At 41.8% G+C, this 9,856-nt stretch overlaps 1 long non-coding RNA gene across 1 annotated transcript; it reads right to left on the bottom strand.

Moving 5' to 3' along the window:
- Nucleotides 1-694: 694 nt before the first annotated feature.
- LOC113012105 (uncharacterized) lies at nt 695-6,466 on the bottom strand. The gene is made up of 3 exons (XR_013900955.1): nt 6,334-6,466; nt 3,069-5,891; nt 695-2,984 (listed from the first exon to the last, which is right to left on the bottom strand). It is a non-coding gene; the product is annotated as an uncharacterized LOC113012105 (long non-coding RNA).
- Between the last annotated feature and the right edge of the window lie 3,390 nt (nt 6,467-9,856).

The following is a 9,856-nucleotide window of genomic DNA, read 5'->3' as shown; positions in this document are numbered from 1 at the left end:
TGGCCCGTAGCAATGGGCCAGACATCCCATACTCCCGCAGGACCTCCCACAGGAAACCCCGAAGGACACAGTCCTGTGGGAGGGGGGACTTGGAGAAGCCAAGTCCACAAAACACATGTAGACTGGTTGGGCAAACTCCCATGCGCCCTCAAGTATCCTTGAGAGGATAAAGAGCTGGTCCAGTGTTCTGCGACCAGGACGAAAACTGCATTGTTCCTTCAGTAACCGAGGTTCAACTAACGGATGGACTCTCCTTTCAAGCACCCTGGCATAGACTTTCCCAGGGAGTCTGAGGAGTGTGATCCCCCTGTAGTTGGAACACACCCTCCGGTCCCTCTTTGTATGTAGACCAAGACTTGCTTGAAATGCTTGAAGAAAAAAATATTTCATTGATATTTTCGTTCTATCCACCCAGATAACTGAGCAGATGACTGTAACTGTAATGTAATTACTGGATTTAATACAGTAATACGTTACATTACTGTGTTACTAATAAATGTAATGGGGTTACAGTAATACGTGTGAAGGAAATTGCCTTCCCGGGTTTCCTCCGTGGCGTGAGCGATAAGCAGAGTTCTGTCCTTTCCTTCTAAGATTCCTAATTATTTAAAGTAACACTCAGGTATGCCATTCAGCGTGTTAGTACGAGCTCGGGAGCAGCTTGGGAGAACAAGAAAACAGAGACTGCTTTAGGTTGCCTTCCCAATCGACTCAAAGGTTTATTTGATACACAGCAGTTTATATAGATGAAAAAAGGTTCGTGTGTCAGCTTTCCCAGTTCAAACCGGTACAGACCAAATAAGGAAACGTCTTCCTGCCTTCTGAGCAAAGAAGTATCCTGTGTGTAGTTTATCAGTTCAGCTATAATTTATGATCATCCCAGCAAAATACACTCCTAGACATAAAATACAGAGTTCTTTCATTAGTGAATTCTGAAACGAACCACCTAGCCTTTAACGAGCCTTTTCCAGGAGATAAGGAAAAAGGAGGATGGGAGTAAAGAAGTGGTCTCATCTCTGTGGTGTTTTCGACCTTGAGGTACCAGCCTGTAAGTCTCACATTAATTCTTGGGTCACAGAGAAAGAGAAAAACAACTAGTAGATCGGCCTTATTGAGTAACAGTTTTCCTGTATAAAACAATATCCTGTAAATGCTTACCGTGGTATCAAAATATCATAACAGTTCCCCTCTTTTATTATTTTTTAAAAATAATAACTCAAATAGAAAGGAAAAATCACAAATGTAATAACATAATATAAAAAGCAAATCATAAAATGTAATAGTTCACAACCTAATGTTCAATATACACATCAGGAACATCATTGATGACATCTGACACATAATCTGGGTCAATTTGTGCCAATTGCAAATACATTGAAGTGGCTGTACTAGTAGCTATACGGGTTATCATTGAACGTACACAGGGTACTACACAACAGACAATAATCATCAAAAACATGCTGCAACGGTTACAAAGGCTACAATTAGTTCCTTCCATCTCCCAAACGTGTCCTGTAGCCACTTATGTAGCCACTGACCGTGACCTGTATTGGCAATTAGTTCTATCTGCAATGCTTCAAGTTTATTCATAGCTTGTGTGAATGAACCGTTAGGAGCGGTATTATTGGGAATGAAAGTACAGCATACATCAACGGTTACTAGACCACAGGTACCGGTCCAATTAACAGGTAAAGCTAATCTAAGAGTATTATTGCACATCCAATAAGCATGTGGGATTGGTCTGGTCAGGCGCGTGACCATGTGTGATTTAACTAACTCCCCCCAGTCAGTGTCATTTAATACACCGTCTGGGGGAACAATGATCGGGTCTCTGCTCGAACTTGAACTGTGTGTGTGTTCCTCCAGATATGATACAACTTCAGCCATAGAGACAGCTAGCCATGTCTCATTACAGCGTGCACCTGGGGAGTCAGAGAAGAATGTATAGTTATCCTTTGTATAATCTATGTGTGTGTCTAAGTAGGCAGTCGAGAGGGCTCAGAGTCAACTGTAAAGCGTTTTTAAAGAGAGCATTATTTCCGCTGATTTTCTCTAGTCCCTCAGTGAGGGGGAAACCGGATATGGGGTATCCTACTATTACCTGTTCTGCATCAGCCTTTGAACAGACATAACAGTTACTGTTTCCTAAATCACGAGCGGCTGTTCTGGCATTTTCATACCAGGCGTTAGCTCCTGTTCTAGAGGGTGCATAAAATGGTTTATTAGTGGCGTCTATGTTGCTATTTACTGATTTTAGGGAACGTGAGGAGTGCATTAAGTAGGTGTCTTGCAAAATGGAGCATGAGGTATCGTCAGCAAAATATGACCTGCAGAAATGTGAACATGGTTGCAGTTTACAATACAAAATAGCAAAGAGAAATCCTAAGGTTAATGCGATAGATATGATAAATAACCTAAATATATAAGAAAGTATATAAGAAAAACAGTTCTTCAGTTGTCTCCTGGCCTGGTCCCAGGTTCGAGAGACATTGAATAAGCGTCGTATGATGACAATGGGCATTTCATTTTCTCCATTATCAGGATGAAATGAGTCTGGCTTTATCAGGTTAGACATCATGTGGTACTTTTGGCTTTCTGTTCCTGCTGGATGTTTGAGTACCTTGTTGTTGCTCTTTCAGACGTTGTGTGTTAATCAGTGATTGTGTGTGTGTACATTGGATCCTGGCGCTGGCTCGCCGGAGATGTCATCTACCCGTGTGTGTTTATTTGCTCTAGTTCCGGGCGCTGGCTCGCCGGAGATGTCGTCTGCTTGATCCGACGCCTGAGATGGTCCGATTGGGCTGGTCTTAACCCTGCTGGCATGAATCCACTGAGGTTGTCCGTCTGTGAGGATGCTGGTTCTTCGTCACTGCCAGTAAAGCCTGGGGGCTGGAAAACGCGGCCTCCCAGAGTGTCCTTGGTTTTAGTGGCTTCTCCAACATGCGTCTCCTTGTCTCCACTGGTGGAACTGTGGAGGGGAAAAGCTGAGAGAGACAAACTTTCTGATAGTTATTATTCAGTTTTTCTACCAGGTTGTGAACATCAGTGGACAATGCAATATAGATCACCTTCTACTAGCGGTGCCCCTCTGGAAGCTGACCATGGTCTTGGAAATAGTCTTATTTCAAATGGAAATAATTTGGTTACTTCAGATTGAGTCATTCTAATCTCACACAGGACTTGAGTAAGTAATTTGACACAGGTCATTAAAGTTTTAGCACACTTTTGAATTACTTCTAATGTGAATGAAGGTCCTCTATCACTGTTAATTTGGTGAGGTATTCCGAATCTGGGTATTATTTCATTGCTCAACTTTTGACAGACTACTTCTGCAGTTTCTTTTGATGTTGGATAAGCTTCTACTCATTTACTAAATTGATCCACTATTACCAGTAAGTACTTGATGCTTCCTTGTGCTGGCATATGTATAAAATCAATTTGTAATGTATGAAATGGAAAATCTGGTTGTGGTAAATGCTGATGTTTTGCTTTTGAGCTACCTACATTAGTTCGTGCACATGTTAGACAGGTTGCTAATATGCTTTTTACTGCATGTGATGTTTTCTCAATTACAAATCTTGATTTTATTGCCCCTATTACCCCTCTTTGTCCGACATGACTCACACAGTGAAAATGTCGGGCAAGGACTGGCATCAGGGAATATGGGAGGGCAATCAAACCCTTAAGATTTTGTATAAGCCATCTCTGTCATCTAAGGTACAGTCATTATTCTATGCAGAGGCTTGCTCTTGTATGAATTTTAAATCAACATTTGTTTCTAAATAGTCTGGGAGTGTAACAAGTGGCAGCTGTATGGGGCACAGATAATACTTCCTGCGGCGGTGGGAGCTGTGATGCAGCTGCAGCCTTGGCTGTCACGTCTGCTAAGGCATTACCTGTTGCTTCGTCTGTGTCAGCTGTACTGTGTCCTTTCGTTTTTACAACTGCAACGGCCGATGGCAGCTGTATAGCCTGAAAAAGTCTTTGAACAAAATCACAATTTAGCAATTTATTTTCCATCAGCAGATCTAAATCCTCTCTGTCTCCACAATGTGCCAAAGTCATGCACAACGCCAAATGCATAGCGGCTGTCTGTGTAAATCGTCACATGCTTATCCAAATGTAGCTCACAGGCGCGTATTAAAGCCATGAGCTCTGCTTTTTGTGCTGAGTGAAATGGTAATGAGTGAGCCTCTAGTATGATGTCAGGCACTGTTACCACCGAATAGCCACAAAGAAATGAGTTGTCACTCGGCCTTGAACAGGACCCGTCCACATAAACCGTGGCTGAGTCTGAGATAGGTGTTTGCTCTAAATCTGGACATGGTGCTGTGGATTCCTGTATACGTGTCATGCAGTCATGAACATCAAGCCTGTCTGAGCCATCCTGTCGGTCAGAAGAACACAGAATAGTATCAATAAATGTCATGGCGAATCAGGTGTGCTGCTCGCTTTTATAGTGAGATTTGCATATGTTGTGTAGTTATGTTTGCTAGAATGGTCATGACCTGGTGATTGGTGTGTAGAATAGTGTCATGTGAGAGTGTGAGCTTCTCGCAGTCCCTTATCATGATAGAGCAAGCTGCTACTGCCCTCAGGCAGGCCGGCATTCCTGAACAATTCAGGCAGCACCTTTGAGTGGCGGAGGTCAGCACTCCCTGTAATGCATTGAAAGAGGCAGTCATTTCTGTGGACCACAGTATTCGAGGAGGCTTGTCTTTTTTTACAACAGTCACGCAGAATGTGGTCATGAAAAGAACAGTCTGGTATCCACTGTCTGCAATAGTTCACCATGCTCAGGAAGGACAACATTTCCTTCTGTGTAGTGGGCCGAGGGACAGAGGTCACAGCTTTGACCCTGTCTGCAGTCATGGAACGTTTTCCGTGAGACAGTGTGAATCCCAAATATTGAACACAAGTCTGACAGTACTGCATTTTCTTTGCATATGCTTTGTGGCCAGTCTTTTGGAGGTGCTGGAGAAGCATGTGTGTAGCAGTTTGACACAGTTTTTCACTTTCAGCACAGAGGAGGAGGTCATCCACATGTGGATCAGGGTGCAGCCCTCAGGAGGAGTAAAGCTGTCCAGGGTAGCACGGATCACCATTGAGAAAGCAGCAGGGCTGTCTATCATGCCTTGAGGCAAACGAGTCCAAGTGTACTGCTTATTTCTATGTGTGAATGCAAATAACGGCTGTGTGTCACAGGTACTGAGAAAAAGGAGCGGAGCATAAATCCACCACGGTAAAATGTGTATGCAATGCATGTCAATATGCTGTGAACATCTGAAACGAGAGGTGGCAGAGGAATGTTGACTGCATTAATTTGCCTTAAGTCTTGTATGAAACGCCATACGCCAGGTTTGTTAGGCTTTGGCACAGGATTGACAGGAGTGTGGGCTTTATTACTCCTGTAGTCAATAAATCTCCTATGATGACATCTAGAGCTGCGGCTTTTTCCGTGGAAAGGGGACATTGCCTGACATATACTCGCCTTTTGTTTTTTTTTAGCTGTACGTGATAAGGTATGCAGTCAATAAATCCTATATCATTCTCACTTTTAGACCACAATGTCATATTCTGGTATTCAGCTGGCAACGTAAGTGCAGAAATAGTACAGTGGATAGGGTAGGTTAGATCTATGTGACGACATATTTCGTAACCTATGTCTGAGTTATGTAACAAAATCACTGTTTGACCTTCACTTGTGTGAGCAGTTATCATGTTGTTGAACAGTGTGAGAGAAACAAAAGTGTGGCTCCCAGTCATGGGATTACCTGTTAGTGGCGTCTGTACACGTTTTTTTTTTGGCACAGTGTGTGACATAGAGTACCGGACAAAAAGGATGTTGAGTTCATTCTCTGCTGAGGGTCCAGCTGACACAGAGGATGTTCCTTCTCCATCATGTCGGTACATAGGGCAGAGAAAACATAAGCTGTTATCAGTGTCAGCAAACATTTCACCCTTTATGTTAAATGAAATACACAAATTCATTTTTGCTTTGGGTGTCTGCGGCTGCTGGAAAACTGAGCTGAATTTGCACCTCTAGCTTGTCCAACAGTGCATAAAGCGTTTTATGAATACTAGGATAGATTCATCAGGCTTCTGTTTACACATAGTTACTGCATTTAAGTCAATTGTGTCTCTGGACATTTTTAGCAGGAATTTCTTTAGATTTTTAAAGAAATCGGCGACTTTGTCATTATTTACCCTCCTTTTGTCCATAGCGGTAACATTTGATGCATCACGACGCGGCATTCTATCATATATTTTCTACAGGACTTTTTAAGCAGACTACTTTTCTTATCACAAATGATATTCAACATTTCTACTGACCTGTTTTCTGGCGATAATCGTTCGGGATAAGGCTCCGAAAAGAAATTAGAATGCATTGAACTTCTTAAGTTGTAAACAAAGTCAGTCACATAAGCACTCCCGCATGTTCTGGATACGTGATCATGGACGTCTTCACCGATTCGTGGACGTAGGTTACACGTAACCGGAAATGGGAGTTGTACTGAGCCGTTATTTGAGACTTTATTTTGTATTTTATTAATTTTTGGTTTTACAGGTACTTTAGATTTTTTTATCGGACCTGTCTGTGGTCTTTGAATAATTCTGACCCATGTTCAGTGATTTCCAGAGGGGTTTACACGCTAGGAGGATTTAGGTTAGTATTTTCGCTGCGGCACAGCTGAGGTCACTTTAAATTTATTGCTAGCAATTTTTTGTTTGTGTGAGCAACTCTCACTTAGCGAGCAACTTCTCGCTTAACGAGCAACTTCTCGTAAAACAACAGGCAACTTCCTGTGTTCTTTCTGCTTTTAATTTACTGCTTTTAACCCTTGTATGGTAATCGGGTCTGTGAGACCCGTTTTCAGTTTTCTTTCGTTTTTTTTTTTTTAACAAAATTAAATTTAATTATTTACTAGCTTTCTGTGAGTGAGCAACTTCTCACTTTTTAACGTACGTTTCAAGATAACAGGCAACTCCCTGTGTCACTCTTTGATGAGCAACTTCTCACTTAACGAGAAGTATTTAAGACAACAGGCAACTTTCTGTGTCACTTTTTCTGAGTGAGCAACTTCTCACTTTTTAACGTACGTTTAATTAAACAATTAATTATTATTATTATTATTATTTTTTAAACAAAATTAAAATATTCAAGACAACAGGCAACTTCCTGTGTCCACCAACACCACACAAGGGTTAATTTACTTTATTCGGGGACTGAGGAAGTCAGTCAGTGTATCTCTCTGGATCACTAAGTGAAACTTCGTCAGCATATCCCGTTTTTTTATGGATTCGGGGACTGAGGAAGTCAGTCAGTGTATCTCTCTGGATCACTAAGTGAAACTTCGTCAGCATATCCCGTTTTTTTATGGATCGATCACTGAGAGAGGTATAATATGGTCTCTATATAAATATGAAAGACACATATTTACCTTCTGTCAGGATCCCACTTCTGACACCAAAATTGAAGGAAATTGCCTTCCCGGGTTTCCTCCGTGGCGTGAGCGATAAGCAGAGTTCTGTCCTTTCCTTCTAAGATTCCTAATTATTTAAAGTAACACTCAGGTATGCCATTCAGCGTGTTAGTACGAGCTCGGGAGCAGCTTGGGAGAACAAGAAAACAGAGACTGCTTTAGGTTGCCTTCCCAATCGACTCAAAGGTTTATTTGATACACAGCAGTTTATATAGATGAAAAAAGGTTCGTGTGTCAGCTTTCCCAGTTCAAACCGGTACAGACCAAATAAGGAAACGTCTTCCTGCCTTCTGAGCAAAGAAGTATCCTGTGTGTAGTTTATCAGTTCAGCTATAATTTATGATCATCCCAGCAAAATACACTCCTAGACATAAAATACAGAGTTCTTTCATTAGTGAATTCTGAAACGAACCACCTAGCCTTTAACGAGCCTTTTCCAGGAGATAAGGAAAAAGGAGGATGGGAGTAAAGAAGTGGTCTCATCTCTGTGGTGTTTTCGACCTTGAGGTACCAGCCTGTAAGTCTCACATTAATTCTTGGGTCACAGAGAAAGAGAAAAACAACTAGTAGATCGGCCTTATTGAGTAACAGTTTTCCTGTATAAAACAATATCCTGTAAATGCTTACCGTGGTATCAAAATATCATAACAACGTGACTTTGGAACGTGTTACATCCAACCTTGGTGCAAAGCGCTTGTACAGTTTATAGCTGTAGGTTAGTAGCTTGCTAGCCTAATTCAGCACTTCACTCTTTCATTCAGATGTGTCCAGTTCCAGCTCCACAAACCAACGTGGTGTTGCTAAAATGTAGTGTCCAGAGACCAATCATTGAGTGTCACCATGGCTACAGCCACCTGTTATATACTTTTAGCATGGGAAGTTGAAGGCATTTCTGGTAAAGAAAAGATGCTAACAGAGGCTAATTTAGCTTTCTGGTTGCTGATACTTACATTTGATATGCTGAAAGTTCCTCGAGCACTACACAGAGGTTAAAAATGGTACTTTCTTCTGCATTTTTCAAATTTCAATGTGTCTAAAAATAAATCTATAATTTTCAAAGTTAGTTCTCTAATAGTAAATTAATTATAGCCACATAATCTTACATGCAATGATGATGAGTTCCTACCAAACTTGCAAAATTATGATTGACTGATACATACATATATAAATAAAACAGAGTTGAGTTCTTCTCGGGGTGATTGTGGCTCAAGAGTTGGCAGTTCGTCTTGTAATCAGAAGGTTGCTGGTTCGAGCCCCGGCTCTGACAGTCTCGGTCATTGTGTCCTTGGGCAAGACACTTTAACCGTTGCCTACTGATGGTGGTCAGAGGGCCAGGTGGCGCCAGTGTCCGGCAGCCTCACCTCTGTCAGTGCGCCTCAGGGCAGCTGTGGCTATAATGTAGCTGCCATCACCAGTGTGTGAATGTAGTGTAAAGCGCTTTGGGGTCCTTAGGGACTAAGTAAAGCGCTATACAAATACAGGCCATTTACCATATTCATCTATTCCTAACACCAGCACCGTGGTACCACTTCATGCCACCCACATTCAGCAGTAAGTTTTTAAACTTTCTTTCATATTTCAAGTATTTTGGCATCATTTTTGAGTCCCGCACACTGACAGACTTGTGCGTCAGAACCTCGTGTAAAAACCCATTCCACGTCATCCAAAACCATGTAGCACTACTCATATCTACAAGTTATATGTCTTGGGGATTATCAGCATTGTCTCCTGTCAGAACATGATGGTGTGTTTCTGCAACCCTATCCAAAGTCAACATCAGAGACTGAGGAGACTTAAGCCGGTGATTCCCAGGTGTGCTCCTGACATGCCAGGACGTACCAGCAAAAAAAAAAACTAACAATGTGTTCCAGTAACACACAGATGAACCGACACAGACGTAAAACTAGCACATGTACTTACACGCTTTCAATAGCTGTCAGCTAATCGACATGGGAAACTGCTGATTTAGTGAAACCTGAAAAAAGAATCAATCACTTTCTTGCATGTTTAAACTGTGGTGACTCTGCAAGCTTAAATGAGTTTAGATGAATTTCTTTCTCATTTGCTTTTCATCTTCATTCGCCTCGGTGCTCATAGGCAAAGCTATTCCGATGGTAATGATAATAAATACAGGCCTTGGGAAGCTATGTCCATTCCAAGAGCCATTCATCTATGAAGCAACCTCATTCTTATATAAGAGTCCCTATTTGGATTTGGTTCACATCACCGTTTATTTAACGTAATTTCCCTAAATAGTGTACTGATTGGGTTGCATAAGGGCTGTGAGTCCTCTGTGGACAGGAGGACGGGGTGATGTAGACGGGGGCAAGAGGAAAAGTGGAAAAATAATGAGAGGGGTGTTTTAAGTTCAA

The sequence above is a fragment of the Astatotilapia calliptera genome, chromosome 13 (assembly GCF_964374335.1).
Source record: "Astatotilapia calliptera chromosome 13, fAstCal68.1, whole genome shotgun sequence".
In the NCBI taxonomy this organism is placed as follows: domain Eukaryota; kingdom Metazoa; phylum Chordata; class Actinopteri; order Cichliformes; family Cichlidae; genus Astatotilapia; species Astatotilapia calliptera.
Note: the sequence above shows the minus strand (reverse complement) of the source record. Positions and strands in the feature narration are given on the sequence as shown.